The sequence below is a fragment of the Arachis hypogaea genome, chromosome 14 (genome assembly GCF_003086295.3).
Source record: "Arachis hypogaea cultivar Tifrunner chromosome 14, arahy.Tifrunner.gnm2.J5K5, whole genome shotgun sequence".
NCBI lineage: Eukaryota > Viridiplantae > Streptophyta > Magnoliopsida > Fabales > Fabaceae > Arachis > Arachis hypogaea.
The window spans coordinates 128092443-128109796 of NC_092049.1; the positions used below are offsets into that span (position 1 = coordinate 128092443).

Consider the following 17354-nt stretch of genomic DNA (forward strand, 5'->3'; position numbering starts at 1 on the left):
TTACGACGACTTTTAAAATATTTAATACTAAAATATAAGCTTGTTTAAAAGTTTAAACCGTATAACCGCTCAAGAGACTTCTTATCTGACAACATATAACCACATTTACAAAACAAACCACAATACTTACAAAAGATACATATACATATATCTACATATTATCAATATTACAAGCATTGCATAATCAAAATTCTATCCCTCTTGTGAAGACTTGCAAAATTAAAGGCGAGGGAAACATAAAACTAAGATAATACAAAATAATATCGAATAAACAGAAAATAAATATAACTCTCGTGAAACTCCATCGCCCATATCCTGAAAAGGGAAAAAACTGTAGGGGAGTGAGAACATCGTTCTCGAAAGGGTTCTCACTATAGGGTTACAGAATTGCTATAATAAGATACAAAAATAAAACCATTTTTAATGTATAGTGATTAATAACCGCCTTATGCTTCTTTTCAAAACCAAAGATTTAATATTCAAAATCCGAAATCCTTTCTAAAAGGGAAAGCTGTTAATTTGCTCAGAAATCCAAAAGCTCTTTTTTTTTAAGTTTTTTCCTAGAAAGCATGAATGACCAAACTGTTCCAAGCATAGGTTCATTAAGTCTATGCTGAACCAGTTTGGTTTTTCATACTTTTCTAAACCGAAAACACAACCAAACACAACATTCAGCCCATCTCATAATCAACCACGGCCCTAGGCTCAAGCAGCTCAATCAAAAACCAATTCATCACAATCCAACCAATTCTCAGCCACAAACACAAGTAAGAAGGTTCAAACACAATCAAGCAGTTATATCAAGTAGAGCAATTAGCAATTAACATAACTATTCACATAGGCAAACCAATTATAATATGCACACCCAAACAATGTCATATAAATGCATATGATGCATGCCTGTCCTACTGGCCATGAGCTCATGCGTCGGTTATGTTGCCAGACCCGACTCGGATAAGCGGGATTCAACCACCATCCTTATCTGTAGGTTCCACAAGCAAGCGGGACTAAACCACCATCCTTGCCCGGAACACGCAAGCGGGATTTAAACCACCGTCCTTGCCAAATAATTTATCAATATGTGAGCGGGACAAAACCACCATCCTCACTGCAGGCGGGACAAAACCACCATCCCTGCATAACGGTTTACGCACTGAGCAAGCGGGACTATACCACCATCCTTGCCAGGCCTCATCATATTTTCAATAACATCCACAGTCAATCAGACTCAATCTTATTTCAAAAATCATTCTTGGCCCAGTTTTAAATCACAAACGTATTCAGTTCACATCTTGCCAAGAACCACTTTTCTTAAGTAAATTTTCTTTTCAAAACTTTCAAACAACTTCATAACCAAGCCAGATTCAAAATCTCTTCTGAAAGACTCAAAATCACTCATTTTCAAATCATTCGCTCCATCACTTTGAAATCAAGAGTTATTAATCAACAACCATGGCAAGGACTCAAGACTTTAGGGAAGAATAACCTGCATCATTTCTTAAACTCTTCAGAAATTCTCGGAATCATAGTTGCTTTAGTTGAGATAAATTAAAGTAAAGATTTAAAATCAAAACCAAAGCATGTAAGCCAAGAGTTCTGAACCAGTTTCAAAACCAAAATTATTTAAGTCCAAAAAAAAAACCCAATTTCTTTTCATTCTTAAATCATAAACTCTCCCAAAGGCTCAGAATTGTTTAGTCGAACTTAAAGTCAAACTTAAAGAATACTTTAAGAGCAACACGAAATTAATTAATCAAGTTCAATTTCTTTCAAATTCCGCTAAACTCACCCAAAGGTACTTCTTTAACCAAACTTCAAAGCATAGGCCCCTTCATATTTAAATCAATTGGGAAACATAAACTTTTATTAAACAGTTTAAACTCAAAACACCAATTTCTTAATAAATCAAGAACCAATTTGTAGAACCTCTCAAGTCCAAATCTTTTTCTAAATCACATTTTAAAACAGAATCTAGATTTTTATGAAAATTCGGCAGCATCTCCTCTAAAACTTGGACTTTGCCACCCTTTCGGGTCCCAAGCAAACCAGTATACAACCCATTCCACGGGTTCAAAACCAAATCAGTTTAAAATCAGACTAATTTCAAAAATTCATATCCTTCTCATAATTCAAGAAATCAAATCCAAACTCAATCCATTTTCAATGAACCAAACTCGTTTTCCAAAATTATAATGAAATATTTCAGCAACCAACCATATAACCAAATCAAACAACAATCCAATCCAACCATAAATACGTTCATCACAAAACGGCCCAGCAATACATAAGGCTTATACAACCACCAAAAGTACATTTATCACATTAATATCCATTTATAACAACTCCAAATCATAAAATTAAGTTCTTTGAAAAGGCCCCTACCTCGAATACGACTTAACCACGCGACAGAAACTCTTTTTCTCACAGCCCGCAACAACACAACCTCAACCACAGCAACTTTAATCACGGCACGTAAGAACCGAACTCAAACCTAAAGCATTAACGTTGCAAGAACCTTAGAAACATATAATAGAATAGAATCCATAGAGGTTCGGGACGAGGAACAACTTACTATACTTACCAATAAGCCAGAGAACATAGCAGTGGCAACTCCGATGATGATGCAGCAGCTTGATGTCGCATGCAACCGTCTTAGAACCCAGCATGCAAGACCCGTAACTCGATCCTATGACACCAAAATCTCATATCCCTAAACAACTTAAAACGGAAGTACTATTTCAAAGGTTCCGGAACGAAGCGCTTACCCAAACAAGGAAGGACGGCTGAACTGAAACAGTGGTAACTCCGATGGTGGTTTCGGTGATCACAGCCACGTTCCCAGTGACCCGAACGGTGGCAGAGGATCCCAACGGTGACTGCACATGCAGATAGGTGTCACCAGCAGCTTCTGACGGCGACTGGAGCTTTGGCGACAGCTACGATTCTCCCCGGCGGCTCTGCTCGACGGTGACGGACCCAGAGGCGGCGACGATCACACGCGCAGCAGCAGCCTGCGATGATGGCGATGGCAGCAGCTCTGCACGGTGACGACGAAAGCTTCGAGGACAATGACCCGCGGTCTCCTCTCCTTTGCGTCTCTGTTCTCGACGGCGACGCAGTGTGGTTGTGGCGCGATAGATGGTGGCGACGGTGACGCGGTGGTGGCGCTGGCTTCCCTCGGCGACGACGGCATGGATGGCTGCAGCGACGCAAATCCTTCTCCCTCTTTGCGTCTCTCTCTGTCGATCTCTCTCTCCTCCGGCGTGGGTGGCTGGCGCGACGGCAAGCTGGGCAGCAAGGCGTGGAAGATTCGGCGGATCGGTAGGAGGCGGCAGCTCCCTTTCTTCTCCCTCACCCCCTCGACGCTTCCTCTCTTTTACCCCTTTCCCCGATTCTATTTCCCCCTCTTCCCTTTCTTTCTTGTTTCCACTCACAAAACCGTGTCTGTGTGTGTTGGTGAGGAAGAGTGAGGTGTGTGCTAAGCGTGTGAGCCGTGGGTGGGGGATTGGGTGAGAGAGATGAGTGTAGTGTTAGGGTTTAGGGGTAGTTTAGGTATTTTCATTAAAAATAGGGTTAGTAGTATAATTTCATAAAATAATTAGGAAGATAAAATAATAATCAAAAAACCAAATTAAGTATAAAATTTCTATCTTTAACATACCTTCCAATTACAAGTTGTAAATTATTTTCCATTCGAATACTAATTTAATAAAAATTAGATATAAGTAAATTAATTCTCCTTTATTTATAAAATAAGGTCAAAAATCTAAATATTAAAATTAAGGTATATAAAATATTCACTATTTTTTTTCAATTATAAGAACTCTATATAATAAATAATAATTTACTCAACTTATATATAAAAATCTCTAAAAATAAAATCTTAAAATAAATACAATAACTCATAAATAATTTATTAATAACTTTTTAAAATCTGGGGTTTTATATTCTACCCCACTTATAAAAATTTTCGTCCTCGAAAATTAACTTAATACACAAAATACTAAAATAGTTTTGAATACTTTACTTTCGTATACTTTAGAAAACAAAGGTCTTGGCATATATATGTATATAATTTTCTAAATACCGAAAATCTTGTAAAAATTTAGGTGTAAGAAAAAAAAGTTTGGTCTAAAGCAAAAGTTACAGGATGGTTCAAAACAAAGATGTCACATGGGGCTACTATTCTACCAAAACTTGAAGCATAAGAGGGTGCAAGTGTTCTAGTTAAGTGTCTGCGAAAACAAAGGGGATATCTAGGTGGCAAAAGTTTGAAAATAGGTTGACGTAAACAAATAGAATGATGCCTGTGCACCGACCTTGTACCAACTTCAAAACTTCAATTTCCTAACTCTATCAGTCACTTCACAGCACTTTAACCTGTCACAAGCCTAACATCTGCCAATTTTCACAAGGAACAAAACTCCCACAACTCCTCAAGATGTTGTACACTTACCACTCCTCCCTTTCACACTTACCACTTCTCCTTTTCACGTTCACGAACAGCATTTTAAAAAGACTAACGTTTCGCTTGCTATGCCTAAAGGTCATACATGACTCTAAAAACTAAAGTAATTCTCGAGTTCATTAAAAAGAATACAAGACCTTGAAAAAGGACAAGCGACAAGGACAATATCTACAAGGACATGAAAAGATTATTGAGATCACAAGTAATCAGGGATGCACAAGGAATGAAAAGTGCCAGAAAGGAAATTAGTTTGGCAATCTCAAGAATGATTCCCAAATCAATGAAATCCGATGGGAATAATAAAAAGAAAAGTAGTGTTATAATTTGAACAAAATCAAGTTGAATCAAAGAAGTGTGAAGTTTATAGAAGAAGAATGTCTTAAACTTAAGACAGTTTATAAGACTTGAGTTAGGATCAAGAATATCTTCGAACGCATTGCTCATAAAGAATGGAAACTTTTTCAAAACCCACTTCACATTCTCAAAGAAAAGGCGTAACCAACATTTTGCAAAAGAATAACAAGAGTATGAATGTGGCATCACTTTAATGCAAATTTCACGTTGAAATAGATCATGTAGAGTTTTAAAACAAAATGAACACTAGTTTGACTAAAAACAAATTATTTTCTCAAATATTTAGAAAGGTGGTTAGGTGCACAACTTAACCAAAAGTATGCATAAAGCTCAGAAGAAAATTAAAAGTTTGTTCAAAATTTTCTCAAAGCTCATATTCAATCAAACGTGTGTAAAGGTTATAACAAAGATAGAAGAAGTCAAACTTTATTTAGAAAAGAAAGATCCGAGGTAAAAGTTTCCGTAAACACACTTCTATCAAAAGCAGGGTTCTGCGTATGCGCGATAAGGTTTTTAGAATTTCCCGTAAAGTGTACGCTAAGTCAAAACAATCTTATCAAAATTTTAATAAATGGTTTTCAGTTACAATCAAGCAAGAAAATTTTAATTTGAAACTTCTTCAAAAAGAATTCAAAACTTCTTCAAGATAGTTCAAAACAAGTCTCCGAAAATATACTTGAAATTATCACCTTCGCAGGAATATTCAAGGGATTAAGGTGCACTTAAAAGGAAATCAGCCCATATGAGAAAGGATATTTAAATCAAGGGAGTTCAAACAAAATTCACTAGCCTTGGAATATCAAACAAGTTTTCAATTGATCCAAAGGAATACAAAACGCGCAAGAAAAGACAACTCAATCAATAGAAAATTCTCAAGAAAGAACCTTTGACTAAAGAATGACAATTAAGAGGGCAAACGGTGCATTAGATGGAAACAAAGTCAAGCTTACTCAGATGAGTGTGAGATTCATAAGAGAAGGAAAATTAAGACTAATGGTGACGTTTACAAAAGTAAGAGAGTAATTAAATACAGAATCAAATATGACATCCATAAAAGTGAAAAGCTCAAAAAGGAATTGGTCCATCCTTGAAAGGGAAGATATGAATCCAACATTTTCGAAAGAGCAAGAATGCTTAATTAACGTGTTATGCTAAACCAAATTCAAATTAAAAAATAGATCAGGCGAAATTTATTAAACGAAAATCAACTAGAAGGAGACAAAAATCTTCCTTTGAAGAGTATCTAAATACATAATCAAGCAAAAATATTCATAAAAATTGTAATATAGTTGTTAGAAAATCAAGCTGTATATATATATATTTTAAAATAAGTATATTTTCATAAATCAGTAAAAGAATTGGCGAGGTATTAGGAGTAAATAGTTTCTAAATTGCATAAAGAATTTTCAAAGTTCTATTTAGAGGAGGTTATACCGAATCAAAAACGATTTTATAAAGGCTTTAAGAATTATGGTTGTGGATATAGTCAAGTAAGAGAAAAATTAAATCACAATTTCTTTAGAAAGAACTTGGAATAGGAGCTTAAAGAAATACACTGCATCAATAAGACCAAAGTTGTATCAAAGAATATATGGATCAAGAAAAGGGTTTAAACAAAGGAAGGCAAACACACCAAGGACATTAGGCAGACATATGCGGTTGGAATCAAAGGAGAAAGCATATGAACAGAAGAGGAAGGTTGGAACAATCAAACTACTTTCCAAAAGAAAATAGCAAACAAGAAATTCAAGATAAGCCATGAAAGAACACGTCACATGACTCCAGTAGAAAACTAGACACATAGTCGAGTAACCTTGTGAATTAATTTCTAACGTTCCCAAAACCCGCAATTCGCGTTGTCTATAACTCGTATATTGTCTATGATAACCCATTAGTGCTTCCATATACACAATTCTCTAGAGTTAAGCCGGCCAAACTTAATACCAGAAATTATGCAATGCAAGACTAATGGCATTAATCAATAGACCGTCATGTGCATAAAGCTCTAATTCTTGTTATCCAAATAAGACCTACTACATGACAGATTCTAAGAGTATGCAATTGAAGCATAGTTGGTCCATTCCTCAGGCTCTACAGGAAGGACCGCTCTGATACCATAATGTAACATCCTAACTATCAAAATGTCACGCTTCCGGCTACGCCACTCTGATAGCTCAGGTATTACGACGCTTTTTAAAATATTTAATACTAAAATATAAGCCTGTTTAAAAGTTTAAACCGTATAACCGCTCAAGAGACTTCTTATCTGACAACATATAACCACATTTACAAAACAAACCACAATACTTACAAAAGATACATATACATATATCTACATATTATTAATATTACAAGCATTGCATAATCAAAATCCTATCCCTCTTGTGAAGACTTGCAAAATTAAAGGCAAGGGAAACATAAAACTAAGATAATACAAAATAATGTCGAATAAACAGAAAATAAATATAACTCTCCTGAAACTCCATCACCCATATCCTGAAAAGGGAAAAAACTGTAGGGGAGTGAGAACATCGTCCTCGAAAGGGTTCTCATTATAGGGTTACAGAATTGCTATAATAAGATACAAAAATAAAACCGTTTTTTATGTATAGTGATTAATAACCGCCTTATGCTTCTTTTCAAAACCAAAGATTTAATATTCAAAATTCGAAATCCTTTCTAAAAGGGAAAGCTGTTAATTTGCTCAGAAATCCAAAAGCTCTTTTTTTTTTTTAAAGTTTTTCCCTAGACAGCATGAATGACCAAACTGTTCCAAGCATAGGTTCATTAAGTCTATGCTGAACCAGTTTGGTTTTTCATACTTTTCTAAACCGAAAACACAACCAAACACAGCATTCAGCCCATCTCATAATCAACCACGGCCCTAGGCCCAAGCAGCTCAATCAACAACCAATTTATCACAATCCAACCAATTCTCAGCCACAAACACAAGTAAGAAGGTTCAAACACAATCAAGCAGTTATATCAAGTAGAGCAATTAGCAATTAACATAACTATTCACATAGGCAAACCAATTATAATATGCACACCCAAACAATGTCATATAAATGCATATGATGCATGCCTGTCCTACTGGCCATGAGCTCACGCGTCGGTTATGTTGCCAGACCTGACTCGGATAAGCGGGATTCAACCACCATCCTTATCTGTAGGTTCCACAAGCAAGCGGGACTAAACCACCATCCTTGCCCGGAACACGCAAGTGGGATTTAAACCACCGTCCTTGCCAAATAATTTATCAATATGTGAGCAGGACAAAACCACCATCCTCACTGCAGGCGGGACAAAACCACCATCCCTGCATAACGGTTTACGCACTGAGCAAGCGGGACTATACCACCATCCTTGCCAGGCCTCATCATATTTTCAATAACATCCATAGTCAATCAGACTCAATCTTATTTCAAAAATCATTCTTGGCCCAGTTTCAAATCACAAATGTATTCAGTTCACATCTTGCCAAGAACCACTTTTCTTAAGTAAATTTTCTTTTCAAAACTTTCAAACAACTTCATAACCAAGCCAGATTCAAAATCTCTTCTGAAAGACTCAAAATCACTCATTTTCAAATCATTCGCTCCATCACTTTGAAATCAAGAGTTATTAATCAACAACCATGGCAAGGACTCAAGACTTTAGGGAAGAATAACCTGCATCATTTCTTAAACTCTTCAAAAATTCTCGGAATCATAGTTGCTTTAGTTGAGATAAATTAAAGTAAAGATTTAAAATCAAAACCAAAGCATGTAAGCCAAGAGTTCTGAACCAGTTTCAAAACCAAAATTATTTAAGTCCAAAAAAAAAAACCCAATTTCTTTTCATTCTTAAATCATAAACTCTCCCAAAGGCTCAGAATTGTTTAGTCGAAGTTAAAGTCGAACTTAAAGAATACTTTAAGAGCAACACGAAATTAATTAATCAAGTTCAATTTCTTTCAAATTCCGCTAAACTCACCCAAAGGTACTTCTTTAACCAAACTTCAAAGCATAGGCCCCTTCATATTTAAATCAATTGGGAAACATAAACTTTTATTAAACAGTTTAAACTCAAAACACCAATTTCTTAATAAATCAAGAACCAATTTGTAGAACCTCTCAAGTCCAAATCTTTTTCTAAATCACATTTTAAAACAGAATCTAGATTTTTATGAAAATTCGACAGCATCTCCTCTAAAACTTGGACTTTGCCACCCTTTCGGGTCCCAAGCAAACCAGTATACAACCCATTCCACGGGTTCAAAACCAAATCAGTTTAAAATCAGACTAATTTCAAAAATTTATATCCTTCTCATAATTCAAGAAATCAAATCCAAACTCAATCCATTTTCAATGAACCAAACTCGTTATCCAAAATTATAATGAAATATTTCAGCAACCAACCATATAACCAAATCAAACAACAATCCAATCCAACCATAAATACGTTCATCACAAAACGGCCCAGCAATACATAAGGCTTATACAACCACCAAAAGTACATTTATCACATTAATATCCATTTATAACAACTCCAAATCATAAAATTAAGTTCTTTGAAAAGGCCCCTACCTCGAATACGACTTAACCACGCGACAGAAACTCTTTTTCTCACAGCCCGCAACAACACAACCTCAACCACAGCAACTTTAATCACGGCACGTAAGAACCGAACTCAAACCTAAAGCATTAACGTTGCAAGAACCTTAGAAACATATAATAGAATAGAAGCCATAGAGGTTCGGGACGAGGAACAACTTACTATACTTACGAATAAGCCAGAGAACATAGCAGTGGCAACTCCGATGACGATGCAGCAGCTTGATGTCGCATGCAACCGTCTTAGAACCCAGCATGCAAGACCCGTAACTCGATCCTATGACACCAAAATCTCATATCCCTAAACAACTTAAAACAGAAGTACTATTTCAAAGGTTCCGGAACGAAGCGCTTACCCAAACAAGGAAGGACGGCTGAACTGAAACAGTGGTAACTCCGATGGTGGTTTCGGTGATCACAGCCACGTTCCCAGTGACCCGAACGGTGGCAGAGGATCCCAACGGTGACTGCGCATGCAGATCGGTGTCGGCAGCAGCTTCTGACGGCGACTGGAGCTATGGCGACAGCTACGATTCTCCCCGGCGGCTCTGCTCGACGGTGACGGACTCAGAGGCGGCGACGATCACACGCGCAGCAGCAGCAGCCTGCGATGATGGCGATGGCAGCGGCTCTGCACGGTGACGACGAAAGCTTCGAGGACAGTGACCCGCGGTCTCCTCTCCTTCGCGTCTCTGTTCTCGACGGCGACGCAGCGTGGTTGTGGCGCGATAGATGGTGGCGACTGTGACGCGGTGGTGGCGCTGGCTTCCCTCGGTGACGACGGCATGGATGGCTGCAACGACGCAAATCCTTCTCCCTCTTTGCGTCTCTCTCTCTGTCGATCTCTCTCTCCTCCGGCGTGGGTGGCTGGCGCGACGGCAAGCTGGGCAGCAAGGCGTGGCAGATTCGGCAGATCGGTGGGATGCGGCAGCTCCCTTTCTTCTCCCTCACCCCCTCGACGCTTCCTCTCTTTTCCCCTTTCCCCGATTCTATTTCCCCCTCTTCCCTTTCTTTCTTGTTTCCACTCACAAAACCGTGTCTGTGTGTGTTGGTGAGGAAGAGTGAGGTGTGTGCTGAGCGTGTGAGCCATGGGTGGGGGATTAGGTGAGAGAGATGAGTGTAGTGTTAGGGTTTGGGGGTAGTTTAGGTATTTTTATTAAAAATAGGGTTAGTAGTGTAATTTCATAAAATAATTAGGAAGATAAAATAATAATTAAAAAATTAAATTAAGTATAAAATTTCAATCTTTAACATACCTTCCAATTACAAGTTGTAAATTATTTTCCATTCAAATACTAATTTAATAAAAATTAGAGATAAGTAAATTAATTCTCCTTTATTTATAAAATAAAGTCAAAAATCTAAATATTAAAATTAAGGCATATAAAATATTCACTATTTTTTTTTCAATTATAAGAATTCTATATAATAAATAATAATTTACTCAACTTATATATAAAAATCTCTAAAAATAAAATCTTAAAATAAATACAATAGCTCATAAATAATTTATTAATAACTTTTTAAAATATGGGGTTTTATAGAAATCACTGCTATCAATATACAATTTTTTTTAAATTTGTTGTAATAGAGTCAAATAATTTTTTAAAATTCAGATATAATATAAGATTAACCTCTTAAAATATCTTAAAATATCTTAAAATAATGCATTTAAAATATACAGTGACTCTCATAGAGTGTAATTTAATTTTCTCCACATTTATCAATGAAGAATTAATATATTATTCAAACAAGTAGTCACAAAAAAAATATTATTCAAACAAGTAGTCAATTAATTATTGACTCTTCATCTTTTATCTTCTTAGAGTCAAATAATTCTATTTTAAATTAATACTTAACAAATTTATCTATTTTGTGTTAATTATAAATTAAAATTTTTTTATTAAAAATATAAATTTAAATTTTAATGTATTTATTTTATATCTATTAAATAAAAAATTTAAAATTTTTTATTAATAGTAAATTTATTATGTGTCCTAATTAATTCTAAAACTTAAAAATAAAAATAGTCAAAATTACTCATCATTATAGTTTTCAAACTATGAACACAAATTAATTTCACAATTTACGATGTTTTAAATTGCATTATTAGAAATAAATTATCAGTCTCTTTAGCTTCTGTGGATTTAAACTTCGATAAAAATAGTATATATATACCTATACACAACAATCATAATACGTCAAGAGTGAAACAAAAAGGGAGAGAATAAGAGAGAAATAATTATTCAAACATCAATAACTCTTTGTGTTAATAGAAATATTTTCATGCTATGACTTCTTGTTCTTCTTGTTCAATTATTATTATGCAGCAGCGAATTGATGCCAAAAATACATGTGACTATCCAAAATTATATGGAAGGGCATGAAAGCTTGATAGTTCATTGCAAATCCAAAGATGATCTTGGAGCGAGGCTTGTGAAGTATATGGATACATATGAGTTTAAATTTAGAATTAATTTTTTTGGTGGCACATTTTTCTTTTGTAGCTTTCGATGGTCAGGTGTGTGTCATTAGTTTAAAATATATAATAAGAGTTAATAGTCAATTTCGTCCCCGAAAGTGTCCTCGATCTCCATTTTCATCCCCGAAAGTCAAAATTAATCAAAAACGTCCTCGAAAGATACCCGTGTTGATCACGTTCGTCCTTCCGTCTTCTCGGTTGATGAGATGGCAAACGGCCGCTTACGTGGCACGTTAACTGCCAAGCTGGCCAATGCCAGGGTGTAGGATGTTGTTGCTGACAAGATAAGTTTCGTTTAAGCCATCAAATTAGTCCTTCGAGTTTATAAACCCTAATCCCAAAACGAATGATAAATACTTCGAGGTGATCACTTTCGATGGCAGTAGAGGTAACTAGGAGGCGTAATCCCTGGCTGGCTGCGTGGATGTAGAGAGGAGATGGTGGTTGTGGTGGCGGTTTGTCACATGCATCGCACGACAGTCATGGATCCGGTGTTTCGATGCGAAGGAGGAGGGTGAATGCTCATGATGGATCATGTTTCTGTGGGCTGAAGACTGTGATTAAGAAATCTGGGACAGCGGAGAATCCGAATAGATTGTTCCATGCATGTCCAAGGTACCGGGTGAGTGATGGTAAAGGAAGTTAAAGCTTTTTCATGTTCTTATCCTCTGTTGGGTGTTCTCTGATTTTTTTGTTTACTCCCATATAAAATTGCAGAAGAGTAGTCACTGCAATTATTTTAAGTGGGTTGATGATGATGAATTTAAAGCAGTGAGTGTGTGTGGTACAAAGAAAGATGCAGGAGCTGATATGGAGGTTGAAGGTGAGTATGATGAATGGAGGGTGAAGGTGGCATGGAAGTTGGGCACTGTGGAAGCTGAAGTTAGAGTTTTTCATGTTCTTATTCTATGTTGAAGGCTTGTGTTCTTTCAGAAAACTCATTGCAAGCCTTGTTTCTCCAAACCATGATGATGTGCCTCCTGTTACTTGCATAGTTTCTGATGGTGCTATGTGGTTCACTTTGAAAGTTGCTCAAGAGTTCCACATCCCTCACTTTGTGTTTTTCACTCCCAGTGCCTGTGGCATGCTGGGATACATTAACTTTGAAGAGATTCGAAAAAGAGGTTATTTCCCATTGAAAGGTACTCTCTTGTATTATATTTTGACAAGTTTTTATTTGTATCATACAATTTTTTAATAGAATAAAATAAAAATTTATTCTTTTTAGATGAGAAGAATATGCTTGATGGATATCTTGATACTGAAGTTGATTGGATTCCAGCAATGAAAGGAGCAAGACTAAAAGACCTTCTCACATTTCTTAGGACTACTAATCCTTCTGATGTAATATTCAATTACAACATAGTAAAAGTGAACACTGCTATGCATGCCAAAGGGGTTATCCTTAACACCTTTGAAGACTTAGAATCAGAGGTTTTGGATGCCATCGGAGCCAAATACTCCAATGTCTACTCCATTGGTCCATTATCAATGCTATTCAAACAGCTCTCAAACTCAAATACTCAATTGGAGTCGATTGATCTGAATCTGTGGAAGGAAGACAACAAATGCTTGGAATGGTTGGATAAAAGAGACAGAGGTTCTGTTGTGTATGTGAACTTTGGTAGCTTAGTGATTATGACACCAAAGCAACTAAGTAAATTTGCTTGGGGTTTGGTTAATAGCAAGTACCATTTCTTGTGGGTCATAAGGCCTAATCTTGTGCATGATAATAATAATAATGGTGATGGAAAATTAAGTGATGAATATGTGAATGTGATTGAAAGATGTGAGAGGGGATTGGTATTGGGGTGGTGCCAACAAGAGAAAGTTCTGTGTCATGTATCAATTGGCGGATTTCTAACACATTGTGGGTGGAACTCAACATTGGAGAGCATATGTGAGGGAGTTCCAATGGCATGTTGACCTTTCTTTGCAGAACAACAAAAAAACAGCCTCTATGCATGCAAGAAATGGGGGATTGGGATGGAGATTGAGTGTGATGTTAAGAGAGAGCAGGTTGAGGGGCTTGTGAGGGAACTCATGGAGGGGCAAAAAGGGAAAGAAATTAAGGTTTATAAACTCGAAGGACTAATTTGATGGCTTAAACGAAACGTATCTTGTCAGCAACAACATCCTACACCCTGGCGTTGGCCAGCTTGGCAGTTAACGTGCCACGTAAGCGGCCGTTTGCCATCTCATCAACCGAGAAGACGGAAGGACAAACGTGATCAACACAGGTATCTTTCGAGAACGTTTTTGATTAATTTTGACTTTCGGGGATGAAAATGGAGATCGAGGACACTTTCGGAGACGAAATTGACTATTAACTCTATATAATAAAGATAGAGATTGAAAAAAGTATAAACAATGTATTTATAGAATATCTAAAAAGAGCTTTTTAGATGTGTATCAGATAATACAGATATTTGGTATCCATAGAATGCAGATAAATGTTAATTTTTTTTATTTTATATATTTTGGATGATGGATTTTCAAGAACACTACCAATTGTTCTTGTAATCATTAAAATAAATTCTGTTAAAATAAATTTGACATTGATGATGATGATATGTGTTAGAAAATCTTATTTGTGCCTTTAAAAGAGCCGATAATTTCCTACATAACTCCCTTACTTGTTCTTTAATTATCTATTTATTTTATTTTACAAGCAAAATTTATTTGTCTCTTCATTTCTTTCCTGGTCTTGGTTTTAACTCGTGATGATTTCTCTCTTCTCCCTAAATTTCACCGTATGAAATTTGACAATATATAATATGTGTTGAGGGAAAGTTTTAATTAAGCATATATGCACAAATTAGTTTTAAAAGAATCTTGAATTAAAAGCATTGGTTCTTAATACACTTTTACTTTTTATAAATTCTCAAGAATTGAAACTTATTTGAGTATTAACAGGATTAGATCTAAAAATTTAGTAGAGGAGTCTAAAATTATAATATTATATAATCAAATATATATATATTATATATAATCATGATTAATATTTTTTAATTAAAAAATGCTAATAAATACTTGTTATATAAAAAAATTATTTTAATTCTTATAATTTTTTTATTTTGGATTCGATAAATATAAAAATTATATTTTTTTAGTTAGTTTATTTTGTTGAGTATTATTGTTATAGTAAGTTATATTTTTATGTTTTATATCATAAAAAAATATATTATAAAATAATATAAATAAATTATTCTAATAATTTTTTTATATGCATTTAAAACATATTCGTAAATGAAATATATACAATATTAATCTTTTTAATGAATTTTTACTTAATATATTATAACTTTAATATCATAATAAAAATAAAAAATTTTAAAATAACTTACTTTTATGTATGTACTGTAATATATAAAGATTTTTTTAGTTATTATAAATATTAAAATATTTTTTATGGTAATAGGTGTAAAAATTAAGAGAAAAAATATTTAAAAAAAGTTTAAATTTTTAAAATTTTTAAAAATTTATTTATTGAAAAGTGATTGACAATAATAATATCTTTCTCAATTTAAAGATTGTAATTTATTTTTGAGTTTAATAATTTATTTATATAAGACAATTATTTATTTTATTTTAAAATAAAAAATAAAATTATATAATATATAATAAGTTTTTATACTTAAAATTAGAGTAAAGTATCGGTTTTTTTCTCCAACAATTGTCTTATATATTTCTAACACGTCAATTGTACATCACGAGCTTTAATTAGAATTTTGATAATCTTTTCTTAAAGTTGGAATACAAATATTTAGGATAGAACCGATGATTCATTTCGAATAATAGCTCATCAAAAGTTGAAATTAATTCCTGTAGCATTTACATAATTTACTTTTTTAGAGACATAATTAAACATGAACACAATGCAAATAATGGGTACAATATTAAAATTAAACATATTCAAGTGAGATATATTCAATGAATACATTCACGTGAGAATAATTAAAATTGTCAATAAAAATTATAAAATAAGACAATAAGAAATTTTGTGTAATGTAACACCCTACTATACTTAATCTTATGCTTAAGTCATAAGACTGAGATAGTAAGGTATTACGACCTCTAAAAATAGTAATATATATATAATAATAGAGAAAAGATACTTAACTAGGAGCCTTGAAAAAATGGGTAAAACAAAAATCGTAAAATAAAAAGCGCAACGCTCAGGAAATGATTACTTGCGTGCTAAGAAACCTAATAGGAACATGATAAAGTTAAGCAAAAGAATAAAGGAAAGCCAAGGAAACAGCATAACAAACCCCTGACTTAGCCTGCGAAGCTAAGGCTGGCCAGAGGATATATATATATATATATACATATGAACACACATAGGTATCCCCAAAATATACCAAAATACCAAAATAAACTCCTATCTCTCCCTCAACCTCTAAGAGGAGCAGCATACACAAGTTACTTGGAGAGTAAGCTAAACAAATATATACATATATACAACCAAAAACCAAAATACACCCAAGGACTACTTCGCTTCCCAAGATCCAGACGTCTAGCGAGGAGCCTTTTGACCTGCATCTGAAAAACAACAATACAATATGGAATGAGAACCGGAGGTTCTCAGCATGGTAAAAGTGCCACGCGCATAAGAAATACGGTCCTGAGAATGCCATAGGCAATCCTAGAACTCCGTTATTCAATTATCCAACTTAAGTACTAAACAGAAGCCATAAACAGGGGTAGGTATTCTAAATCTGCCTAACTTACTCAAGTTCAAGCTTAACCTAACACCAAACCATTTCTTCCGTTTCCTCCATCCTTTCATCATTCAGAATGCAACAGAAACAAGCAACCAAACAAGTTCACGCACAAGTAATGATCAAATAGTACAAATAGCAAGTATAACAAATAGCGGGTAATATATATCAATTAGGCATACCCAGAAAATGCATAGCAATCAATACAAACAAATGCATATGATGCATGCCTGTCCTATGGCTGATGGGACCCATCTGTCGGTTATCCAGCCAACCCAACAAGTCCGAAAACCTTAGACTGTCCCCCGTCGCGCATCCCCAAGAGTCTATGCATAGAGTTCACATTCATATTTCATAAAATCACTCAATGGGGGCTATCCATACCCGGGAATTTATACGTGCCCGGTCATCCTTACGACGTAGGGTCAACAGAGTATCGAGATTCAACCTGGAACACGTGATGGCGAGCCACGACTCTTACCCAGGGAACTTGTATCTCAGATAGCATTATTCATAAGCCATTTCATAGTCATGATCATTATTTAATCATTCATCAAGCCATGGCATATTAACTCCTTTTATTAACAACCTCCCTTTCACATTTTTCATCGTCATTCCCTTATAATTCATCTTGATTACCCTTTCCGGGTCCTGACCAAACTTTTTATCAAACTCTTCTCATCCTTCTTAATATCGAATAATCTTAAAATCAACCTAACTCTAACATTAAA

General features: G+C 34.9%; 1 long non-coding RNA gene and 1 pseudogene across 2 annotated transcripts; one reads left to right on the top strand and one right to left on the bottom strand.

Moving 5' to 3' along the window:
- Positions 1-84: 84 nt before the first annotated feature.
- Positions 85-10544, bottom strand: LOC112744097 (uncharacterized). 2 transcript variants are annotated; one of them, XR_003172619.3, is made up of 7 exons: positions 9774-10544; positions 9590-9694; positions 9391-9499; positions 2766-4636; positions 2582-2686; positions 2383-2491; positions 85-331 (listed from the first exon to the last, which is right to left on the bottom strand). It is a non-coding gene; the product is annotated as an uncharacterized lncRNA (long non-coding RNA). The 2 variants fall into 2 exon arrangements; XR_011871302.1 differs by having other exon boundaries at positions 2766-7334; positions 9774-10541.
- Positions 10545-13256: 2712 nt separating this feature from the next.
- Positions 13257-13999, top strand: LOC112743167 (7-deoxyloganetin glucosyltransferase-like; annotated as a pseudogene).
- The last annotated feature ends 3355 nt before the right edge of the window (positions 14000-17354 follow it).